Source organism: Herpailurus yagouaroundi, unplaced genomic scaffold, assembly GCF_014898765.1.
Source record: "Herpailurus yagouaroundi ecotype Mexico unplaced genomic scaffold, PumYag 185, whole genome shotgun sequence".
In the NCBI taxonomy this organism is placed as follows: Eukaryota; Metazoa; Chordata; class Mammalia; order Carnivora; family Felidae; genus Herpailurus; species Herpailurus yagouaroundi.
The window spans coordinates 9569139-9580868 of NW_024412416.1; the positions used below are offsets into that span (position 1 = coordinate 9569139).

General features: G+C 48.0%; 1 long non-coding RNA gene across 1 annotated transcript; it reads right to left on the minus strand.

Annotated features, from left to right (window-relative positions):
* Window positions 1-9864: 9864 nt before the first annotated feature.
* LOC121042581 (uncharacterized) lies at window positions 9865-10237 on the minus strand. The gene is made up of 2 exons (XR_005796303.1): window positions 10030-10237; window positions 9865-9917 (listed from the first exon to the last, which is right to left on the minus strand). It is a non-coding gene; the product is annotated as an uncharacterized LOC121042581 (long non-coding RNA).
* Between the last annotated feature and the right edge of the window lie 1493 nt (window positions 10238-11730).

The following is an 11730-nucleotide window of genomic DNA, read 5'->3' on the forward strand; positions in this document are numbered from 1 at the left end:
ACCAGGATTCTGTAGCAAACAGAGGCATTCTGGCAAAAAAAAAAAAAAAAAAAAACCAACAGAGCTATGTACAGAAGATCCTTTCTGCATCAGAGGCCCCGGGTCTGTTTGCTTTCTTGCCTGATTGCTCCAGACAGAGCAGGGCGGGAACAAGGATCTAACACAGCCCAGCTGATTCAAGTCTGGACAACAGCAGGATGTGGGAGTTACAGACAGCCAGAATCACTGCATGAGAAAAACCACAGACAAACTAGAATTTACTTCAGTAAAAGAGATCCTTGCTTGTTTTAACTTTCAGCCAGACTTGTGGTTTTTATTCACTGAGTCCCACGGAACACCAGGCAGAGGGAACACGGTTATGCCAGAAAGAAAACATGCTTTGGAACCATGGTCTGGCCTCCCTCGACCTCAGTTTCCTCATCAGGAAAATGGGAGTAATACCAGATCTAGCACAGAGGTTTGCTGTCAGATTAAACATATTGTGCAGGGGTGCCCAGGTGGCTCAGTCAGTTAAGCATCCCCAACTGTTGATTTCAGCTCAGGTCATGATCTCATGGTTTGTGAGATTGAGCCCCACATTGGACTCTGGGCTGACAGTGCAGAGCCTGCTTGGGATTCTCTTTCTCTCCCTCTCTCTCTCTCTCTGCCTCTGCGCTACTGGTTCTCGTTCTCTCTCTCTCTCTCTCTCTCTCTCTCTCTCTCTCTCTCAAAATAAATGAACTTTTAAAAAAGCATATTGTGTAGATTGCATTCCTGGCCTCCGTTTTCATCTCTCCTGCACACTTTGCCCTGTGACTTTGGAGCTGTCCCCTCCCTGCCCACCACCTCTTTCCCATCCTTTAACTTTGGGTTTGGCCCTGTCCTTTGCTTTGACCGATTGAACAAGGTGGCCATGACATGTGCCAGTTCCTAGCATAAACCATAAGAGGCCTTGCATTTTTCCCTTTGTTCTCTTGTGCCTCTGCCATAGGCAAGAGAAGAGCTTGCCATGGCTAAATGACTCATCCCAGGAGGGTGAGACACATGAGACAGAGCCCCATCCCCCACCAGTGACTAGCACCTGAAACAGAGCTATCCTGGCAAAGGTGTAGACCTACAATAAGAAGAAATACCCAACCAAATCCAGTTCTGCTCAGTTTGGATCAGCCAAACTGCACAAATTTGAGCAATACTAAATGCTTAAGGTTTCTCAAGCTACTGGATTTTGGAATGGTTTGTTACACAGCATTACCATTGCAACAGCTAACCAATACAACGTACCTTTATATACACACGCACGCATGCATGAGGTTATCTCTCACAGAACTCAGTGTATAGTGATGCCCAATACGTACTAATGTCCTTCCCTCTCCCCACTACATTCCAAGTTCTATGATACATTCTGGAAATACAGAGATAAATGAGACACTCGGGAAGTGTTCAGGATGGTGGAATAAGAACCATAATGTATCAGTTCAAGTCCTAGATCCCTCAGAGAAAATTAATGGAAGCTGTAGAAAGGAAAAGCAATGAGTGACTGCCTTTTCTTCCCCAATTTTGCACTAAAATATGATTAAATAGATGCTCTCCTCAAACAGAGATGTCTTTTCTGTTTCCTGGGACCACATCCCTCAGACACTTTCATGAGTCTGGAAAGAAAGACTCCTTCAAGATGGGAAGAGTTTTGAGGGCTGTATCTGTTCTTTGCCTTATATTAGGTTTCTGTTCGAGACCTCAGCAGCCAGCGTGGTTTTGGTGGGGTCAGAGAATGTCGCAAATCTAGCTAACTTGAGCTGGAAGCTGAAGCCCTTCACGGGAGATAAAAGGACTTTTTTCTTTATCAGTGTTGAAGAAAGTAGTTCAAAAGTGGGCCTATTTTTGTGAAGACAAAGGTATACTCTGTGTAGCTGCCTACCCTCATGAAAAGAAACAGTTCTTGATGGGGACTTTGCCGTGGAAGAATCAAATCCACTAGGAGGCAAAGCGTGAAGATATTAGTGATTTTATCGCCAGCCATGTAATGCCTGTCATTGAATCCAGTAATGGTACAGCCCAATAATACCCTTCGTGTTCTTAAATCTCTCCTGTCAGGGGAGCTTTAAGGATGGTTTCTATTCTTTACCCTTTTGAAATGACCATTCAATGATTTGCTATGAGAGAAGCCTCAGCCTGACAGAGAATTATTGGCTTTTTACTTGTCAGCTCAGAGAAAACGTCTATGTGATGCCACTGGCAGCCGAAGAGGCTGGCAGACAAAAGGGCACCGAGATGTGGAGCTTGGAGTCCAGAGGGAATGGTGTTATTCAGAATTCACTCATGCCTCTGCTCCAGCGAGGGCTGGTCTCCTCTGGCCGAGGGACCTGGTTTAGGAGAAAAGACTAGAAGATGTGTTTGCGTGACCAGACCCCACTGTGGGGAAATTGGAACCCCGAGCAGCATTTCCCTCTGACTCTGATGAACAGAGGACTCCCTCCCTTCCAGCTGGATGGCTCCAGAGTCATCCTTAGACTATGGGCTACAAAGCACTGTCACCTAACGTGAGCTCACGTGAACCTTACCTCTTACAGTGCCCTAGTGTGACTCCTCACATTATGCCTTAAACCACATGACATAGACTGGTTTTTGACTCACAAAAAAATGCAATTTCAAGAAAAGTGTTAATTTTATGAGTCAGGTTTATTATACACAGTAAAATTCAAATCTATATACATACACACACACGCACACGCACACTTCTATACATTTTGGCAAATGCTCTGGCAAACGTAACCACCACCACAATCAAGATCTAGAACACTGCCACAACCCCAAAAAGTTCCTTCGTACCTGCTCTGAATCAATTCCCATCCCCCATGCCCAGCCCTGGCAACCATCCCTATGGATTTGCCTTCTCTAGAATGCCCTAGGAATGGAATCCTACAGCAGAAGGCCTTTTGGGCTTCTTTCATCTAGCATCATACGTGTGAGATTCATCCATGTTGTTGTATGTTTGTTTTAGTAGCTATTCCTATTTTTTCACATTTATTTATTTTGAGAGAGAGTATGCCCAAACACGTGTACACTCAAGTGCAGGAGAGGCAGAGAGAGAGAAGGAGAGAGAGAATCCCAAGCAGACTCCCCTTAGTTAGCACAGAGCCTATTGCAGGGCTCAAACCCACGAACCAAGAGATCACTACCTGAGCTGAAATCAAGAGTCCAACGCTTAACCAATTCAGCCACCCAGGTGCCCCTTTGTTCCTGTTTATTGATGAGCAAAATTCCAGTTTGGATTCACCACATTTTTTTTTTACCCATTCCAGTGGATAGACAATTGGGGTGTTTCCATTTGGAGATGGTTATTAATAAAACCTTGCATACAGGTTTTTGTGTGGGTGAATATTTTCATTTCCCTTGGGTAAATACCTCTGTGTGGGATTGCTGGGTTGTAAAATAAATGTATTTAACTTTATAAAAAAAACTGCCAAATGATTTTCCAGCAGAGTGGTTGTTCTACTTCCCTTTCCCAACAGCAGCATTTGAGAGACCAGCTCCACATTGCTGCCGAAGTCGGTATTGCCAGATGGGCAGCCCCTCTGTTGGGATGGTATCTGATTTACCTCTCCCTGATGACTGCTAATGCTGAGTATCTTTTCATGTGCTTACTTTTTTTTTTAATGTTTATTTTTGAGAGAGAGAGAGAGAGAGAGCATGAGCAGGGGAGGGGCAGAAAGAGGGAGACACAGAATCCGAAGCAGGCTCCAGGCTCTGAGCTGTCAGCACAGAGCCTGACGCAGGGCTCGAACTCAGGAACCACGAGATCATGACCTGAGCAGAACTCAGGCACTTAACCGACTGAGCCACCCAGGTGACCATCATGTGCTTACTTCCTATCCATACATCCTCTTTGATGAAGTGCCCACTCAAGTCTTTTGCCCATTTTTTTTTTTAATTGGGTTATTTGCTTCCTTATTACTGAATTGTGAAAGTTCTTCATTCCAGTTCTTTGTTCAGAAAGTTAATATCTAACACCGGGGTCCTCGACCTTTATCAGATAGGTGTTTTGCAAATATTTTCTCCAAGGCTGCCTTGCATTTTCATTTCCTCATACAGTGTCTTTTAAGAGCCTAAGTTTTTCATTTTGATGAAGTCCAATGTTCATTTTCTCCCTTTCATAGCTCATGTTTTTTGCATCCTCTAGAAGAAATATTTGCCTAACCCAAGGTCACAAACATTTTCTCTTCTGTTTTCTTCAAGAAGTTTTATAGTGTTAGGCTACGATCCATTTTGAGTTAAATTTTGCATAGGGAGGTGCAAAACTTCAAGGCTGGCTTTTGTTTGTTTTATAAAGATTTTGTTTGTTTCACATAGAGATATCGAATCGTTCTTACATGACTTGCTTAAAAGATCATCCTTTCTCCATCAAACTGCGTTGACATCTTTGTTGAAACCAATTGACCATACATGTGCAGTCTATTTCTGGACTCTATTCTATCCCATTGACCTATATGTCCATCCTTTTTCCAATACTATATGGTCTTGATGACTGGGGATTTATAGTCTGACTCAAAGTGGGAATCCTCCAACTTTGTTTTTGGGTTGTTTTGTTTGTTTTTTTCCACAATTGTTTTGGTTATTCTAGTCCATTTGCTTTTGCCTGTGTGTCTTAGAACCAGCTTGTCAATTTCTATAACTACGTCTGATGAGGGAGTGACTTACCCAAGGTCACACAAATGTGTCTTACCAGCTCAGTCTCCCATTGTGTTTATAGATCCAAGTGCACAATGTGGCCATGGGCTCTACACAGAACAATGAGGGAGAACATCATTATGGCAAGGAGCTGAGGCAGGTCCTGTGAGGCTTGCCAAAGTTCGGAAACTCTGGCTCTCGATACATTGGAAAGAAAACCAACCCTGTGTCCGGTCACTTAGCCCTGCCTTGCCTTATCAGCAAAGGGAGGATAATTGGATATCGTCTGGAACAAATCACAGCGCCACAAACCCAGTGTCTGGGAGAGCCAAGAGGGAGCCCTAGCATCTCACAGAGCCTCGGTTCCCAGCTTTAGTAAGCCCTGTCCTGTGGATAAGTCCACTCAAGCAAGCTTCTGCATGTCCTAACTAGCCTCCACCGTCAGCTGGTGATCAGACCCCCTGCCTTACCCACGGCAGGGTCCTCCACTGTTTTCTCCATCCTGTCATTGACCGGGACCCCCAAACAGTGAATGTTCAGAACAGAGTCCTGTTCCCTGTGTCTGTGTCTGTCCCCGTGACTGGCCCCGGGCTCTGGGCTGCTCCTCTTACTTCTATCCCCTTCCCAAACCATCCCCAGCTTTAGGCTTCCCCTTGGCACTGCTTCTAGAAAGTATCCCTTCCAGTTACCTAATATCCCACAGCTGGGGGGCAGACTGGGGTGGCCGTTGAGGATTCCAAAGCCGGATTTGGGACCAGACAGAACTGTGTTTGAATCCCAGGTCTGTATTTTGGGGCAAAATACTCCATTTTCTGAGCCTCAGTTCCTCCGTTTGTAAATTGCCCCCACATGGCTGCCAGGAAAATGCAAAGAACATCAGGCACTTGAAGTGTTTGGCACAGTTTGTGGCACATACCTGGTAGGAGTCAGCAGGTGGCTGGCTGTGGCTCCTTCACCCCAGACCCCCAGGCAGGACTGCTCTCACAGCTCCGGCACCGCGTCCCAGACCCCAGACTGCAGTGCCTCCTCCTGCCAGCTGGGGGTGGGAGGTGGGGGGTGGGGGTGGGGAGGGAGAGAACAACCTCGAAAAGATTCAGCTGCAGAAAATCCTCCTTTGTGAGAACAGTGAGTCTCTCCCCCGTAGGTCCCTCGTGCTGACTGGATTGAAGGGAAATGGGCATTTATTTTTCATGATCGAGAAGAAGAAAAAAAAAAAAAAAAACCCTTTAGCACTTAGAGAAAGGAACTCGAGCCTAATATCCGACTCTGTGGATGGTCTTATTCGCTTGTAATGGTGAATGGCCAGTGGGAGAGCTCGTCTCTGTCACGGGAGGACCTTAATGAGAGCTTTAATTTGCTCATTTTCTGGCTTACAGCAGAGCCAAATGAGAAGCTATCTTTCATGCCACTGGTTCACGAACGGAGAAGCCTGAGACTGTTTTCCGACGGTGCCGCTGGACGGTGCAGGTCTGCCCGGCCCTCCAGGCTCTCCCTGCCACCAGGCGTAGGCACTAATGAGGCGGAAGCCTGAGCTTGGGGTGGAAGCTGAGGCCTGGCGTGCCGCGCCGCACCGCGCATGTGCAGGAATCACGCCTGCCCTCTGGTGCTTCCCCACTGAGCGCTAACCACAGATGACAGGTGTGAGTCCTCTAACCACACAAGGGCAGGTGTGCGTCCTCTTGCCCAGAGAAGCAGCACAGGTGTCCTCCTGGCCTTGCCGTGGGGTGGTCCTTGGCAGACCTGGAACACTAGGAACAAAACTGAACCCAGAGACACAGCAGAAGTCTCAAACAGCATACACAGCGTGAAGGAGAGCACAGCCCCAGGCCCTCGGGCACACCAAGCGGCACACAGAGCAACACCCGGGAAGGTGGGACGCGTTCGCGGACATAGATCTGGACCCACTTCCTTCCTGTCCACCCTGCTTCCCGCCCTCCACCCGTGTCTGTCATCTCCCCTTCTCTCCATCCCACTATTGTTCCCCATCCTATATCTCCTAATTTATTTTCCAAACGCTGAGTGGCCTCCCCCCGTCTCACAGCAAACTGCACCTAGCACATCTTTTTTTTTTTTTTTACATTTATTCATTTTTGAGAGACAGAGTGTGAGTGGGGGAGGAGCAGAGGGAGAGGGAGACACAGAAACTGAAGCAGGCTCCAGGCTCTGAGCCATCAGCACAGAGCTGACATGGGGCTCGAACTCACAGACCACGAGATCACGACCTAAGGGACCGCCATACAGCAGCAGTGCCCCGTGAACAGCCTGGCTGAGGTTCCAAACAAGTGCCTGAGAAGGGCTGATGTCACCACCAGAAGAGTGCAGAACAATCCCAGCTCTTGTCCGGGAATGGCAAACACCTCAAGGGTACACCTCAGCACCCCTCCCCCCCCCCACCAAAACTTCACCTGTGACGGGCATGTCATTCTTTCCTGCTGCGCCAAGGGCAATGGAGTTCAGCCCACGTCCCAGATCAGAGACGGGTAAGAGCATCAGTTTGCCCTGGAGTGTCCCAGTTTCAAAACCAAAAGTCCCAAATCCCAGGAATCCCCTCACTCCCAGGTACACCAGGACAGCTGGTCACCTGACTAGACAACACCAAGTCCAAGGGGAGGTCCGTGCAGAAACTCCCACCACGGAACCAGCAGATGGCAAAGGTGTTAGGAAGCTGGAGGCAGGGCCGGAAGCCCCTCAGACTGCTCTCAAAACTGAACAGTCACTTCTTACATAAAGAGCCCGCACGAGGCAGGATAGACTAGCTGGGGTTAAAAATAGCCCCCAGATCTCAGTGTCCTAAGGTATTGTTTATTTGTTGCTTATATGACAAGTTAACGTGGGCTGGCAGAGAGGCTCTGCTCCACATTCAGCCATGTGGGCCCTTCAGTGGATAGCTTTGTGACCCCTTAGGCCAGAATCCCCCCCCAACCACCGGGTCCTCTGAGCTCAATCACAGACACAGGAGGAGAGAGGCAAAGAGTGCCTGGAAATGGGCTTCATGACCAGCTGGAACAAAATCTCATAGCTGGATCAGACTTCAGGGAGGCAAGAAAATACAGCCGTGTGCCTTAGCAGCACAGGAAATAAGTTGTTTGTTGAATACCTAGCTCACGTTTGCCTGCAGAACTCACAAGTCAGAGGGTTCAAATGCCCTCTTATCCGACACTCCCTTTTTACACCTACAACATGAGAATCCTGTTGTGGCAGAAGAATAAAGGACCAGAAGCCAGCGATTCCACTCGTGGGTATAAACCCAAGAGAGATGAAGGCACGTGCTCTCCCTAAAACGTGCACGTGAACGTTCACAGCAGCATTACTCACAATAGCCCTGAGCATCCATCAGTAGAGAACGGATAAACAGAATGTGATGTAGCCACATCACAGACTATCATTCAGCCTGAAGAAGGAAGGAAACTCTAACACATGCTACAGTGTGGATGAGTCTCGAAAACATCATGCTAGGTGAAAGGGACCAGGCACAAAAGGGCAACCACGACACGGTTCTACTTAGATCACATGTCCAGAATAGGGAAACCCACGGAGACGTGGCTGGGGAATGGAGAGTGGCTGGGTTTCCGTTTGTGAAATTAGGTAGTGGTGGTGGTCGTACCACCTTTGAATGACTAAAAACCATTGAACTTTATACACTTTCAAAGGGTGAATTTGGGGGCATCTGGGTGGCTCAGTCGGTTAAGCGTCCGACTTCGGCTCAGGTCATGATCTTGCGGTTTGTGGGTTCGAGCCCCACGTGGGGCTCTGTGCTGCTGGCTCAGAGCCTGGAGCCTGCTTTGGATTCTGTGTCTCCCTCTCTCTCTGTCCCTCCCCCTCTGGTACTCTGTCTCTCTCTCTCTCTCTCTGTCTCTCAAAAATAAAAAAACATTAAAAGAAATTAAAAAGAGAAGGGTTAAGGAAAGAAGGAAGGAAGGGCTGACACTCTGACTCTCTGTACCCCACCCACACCCTCCCACACCTGCGCAGACCTCCCTGCCACCCCCATCGGCCCCTCCATAGGTCCCTCTCACCCCTGGGTTGAAACAGCTGGTTGGTGGATAGCAAGGGGACACAGGCAGTCGTCGCGGTGACGTGTAGACAGGTCCATGCCTGGCTTCTGCTTCTCGTCTCCAGTACAGCAGGTGGGCAGGGGTGCCAGGCACTGGCAGGGGCTACAGTGCGGAAGAGCACCAGATGCATTGACTGAGCTGGCATTATTGACCTTCATCTCTGCAGGGCACTCCCAGGGCACTGGGGCTTCTAACTGAACCACAGAGCTTCTGGAAACAGTAACCTAAAGGCTTTCTCTGCCATCTGGTCTTTTAATGACCCTTCGACTCAAAGTGCCAAGACTTCCAGAGAAGGATTTCAGGTTAAAAAAAAAAAAAAAAAGGAGTTTTTCTTGCTGGGACAGCTATAGAAAGTTCTGAAGACACAGAGAATCTGAGATTTCTATATATTTTTTAATGGTTATTTATTTTGAGAGAGAGCATGCAAGCAGGGAAGGAGCAAAGAGATGGGGGGAGAGAGAGAGAGAGAGAGAGAGAGAGAGAGAGAGAGAGAGAATCTCAAGCAGACTCCACACTGTCAGCAGAGAGCCCATCATGGGGCTCGAACCCACGAACTGTGTAATCATAACCTGAGCTGAAATCAAGGGTTGGGCACTTAACCGACTGAGCCACCCAGGCATCCCAGTGAGACATATATTTCAGGAGAATTGCCCCTGAAGTAGAACAGCCCCTTAATTTTGGAGAGCGTGTTGTACAGTTGGCTGAGTTCGGTCACTTTGCCATCGCAATGTTCCTCACAGCAACTGTGTGAGATGGGTATCATTGATCCCATTTTACAGATGGTGTGAGTGAGGCACAAAGGGAAGACCTTTGTCCAGGGTCACCTGCTCACAAAGAGTAGAATGTAGTCTCAGACAACACTGGAGTCAAGGCATTCTAAACGTGACTGGAGTTCAAACCTTTTATGGTACAAGGAAGAGAAATGAAGCCCGGGGGGGGCTAAGTGTCTGCTGTGAGGTCACACAGCTCAGACTCAGAACTTGCGTCTTCTGCCTCCCAGGACACTGTTCCAAATGCTGCCACCCACAGCATTTTAAGGGAAAATCTGTGTCACAAGCACACAAATGAGAGAGCTCTATAGTCACCCCTGGTGAGACACCTCCCCTTCCTCAGAGTGGGAATCAGCCACCCTCTCCTCTGTCTGCCCAGAGCACCCAGCACTTGCCTGATGGGACTCCAGTTGTCTTTTTATATGTGAGTCACCAAACCAGGAGCCACCTGTGGGCAGAGGCCATATCTTTATTTTTCTGTCTCAGAATCAAAAACAATGCAGAATCAAAATCATTCATTCATTCATTCATTCATTCACCAACATTTACTGAGCACTTACTGTGTGCCAGGTTTTATTCTGGAGTGCCAACCCAGTGGTGAGCAATCCAACTCAGGCGTTGGCCTTCATGGAGCCTATGGCCTGTGGGAAGGGACAGACGATAAACTAGAAGTGAAAGAATAAGGAAACAGATCCTTTCAGGTGGTGATCACTGCCTCACAGACGAAAAGAACAAGAAAAGTGGGATAGGGATGGAAACGTAGCACCTGAACAGAAGCCTGAAGGATTGGAAGGAGCCAGCCATGCCAGAGCATTAAGGGCAGAGGAAACCTTAAGTGCACAGTTTGGTGTCTGGAAAACACAGAAAGAAGGCCTGGTAGGGGGAGCACAGTGAGCAGGGGAGACTGGTTCCAAATGATGTCAGAAGGGAGGCAGGGGCCAGATGCTGCAGGATATAAAAGCCATGCCAGGAGGTCTGCAATTTACTCTGGGCGTGGTGGGAAGCGACAGGTAGAGTTTAGGCAAAGGAATGTCCTGATTCTGTTGGCACTGTGAGCACAGCCCCTGACAGCTGTGGGGAGAGAACAGCCTGTGGAAAGTCAGTCCACCATCCAGGATGGCCATAGTCACAGAAAGAAGGCTCTGCATAAGGTTTGGTACCTTAGCCAGGTGCTCCAGCTCAGCACCACCAAGATGGTGACTGCGTGACATCACGGGTCACCTGAGCTGACTCAACAGGAAGGACACCAGACGACTCAGGTAGAATTCTTGCCAAGATACTGAACTTCAGTCAAATCACACAGAACCAATGATGATAAATCCAGAGGGCTGGGCATTCTACAAGACCAGGGAACTGGGCTGTTAAGAAATGTGAAGTCTTAAAAGAAAACCCTCCCCCAAAAAGAGGGCGGGGGGATAAAAAGACACAACCGCTAAATGCAGTATGTGATTCCCAAATGGGCCATGGAGGAGGGATAGGAAATCCCTATGAAGTACATTACTGGGACTATGGTGGCAATTTAGATATGGATTGAGTGCACATAATATTAATGCATCAACGTTAAGCTTCTAGAGTGTGATAATGATGTTGTGCTTATGTGGAAAAAGGTCTTCATTGTCGCTGATGTTGAATGACTGAGGGCTGAAGCATCAGGATGTCTGCAGCTTACTGTCAAGCATTTCTTCCCCAAAAGGGGAGAAAGACAGAGATACAATAAATGTGGCTAAATGATAACAACCGATGGGTCCGAGAGAAAGGCAAGCAGGTGTATTCATCTTCCAGCTTGCCTACAGGTTGGATTTTTCAGGATAAAAAGTTGGGACAATGGGAAATATGCAAACAATTTGATTAATCCATTGATTAAACAAACAGGATTCAGGGAGCCCCTTTCCCTGAGAGCTTTACGAGCAGTTGGCTCACACTGATTCAGACGGGTGCAGCTCTGGAAGGACGGGAGGCAGGATTTGGATGAATGATCCTTCGTGGTCTCCCTCCAGATTGCAGATTTTTTTTTTTAATTTGGAAATTCCAGAAGCAGCACGGACCATATATGCCATGCTCTAGTGGCTACTGCCATCTTGTGGATCTCTTCTCTGAGTCTCAGTGAGGGTGGAAGCCAGACATTCAGGGTCACCGGATGCTAATGAGCTACCCTCCACCGCCTGATGGCTAACACACTGGAGGTTAAAGGTTTAAGCGTTTGTGTTAGCCTCCTCCATAGTGAGTAATGGAGAAACACAACTTCCATCCTCCCGCCGGGC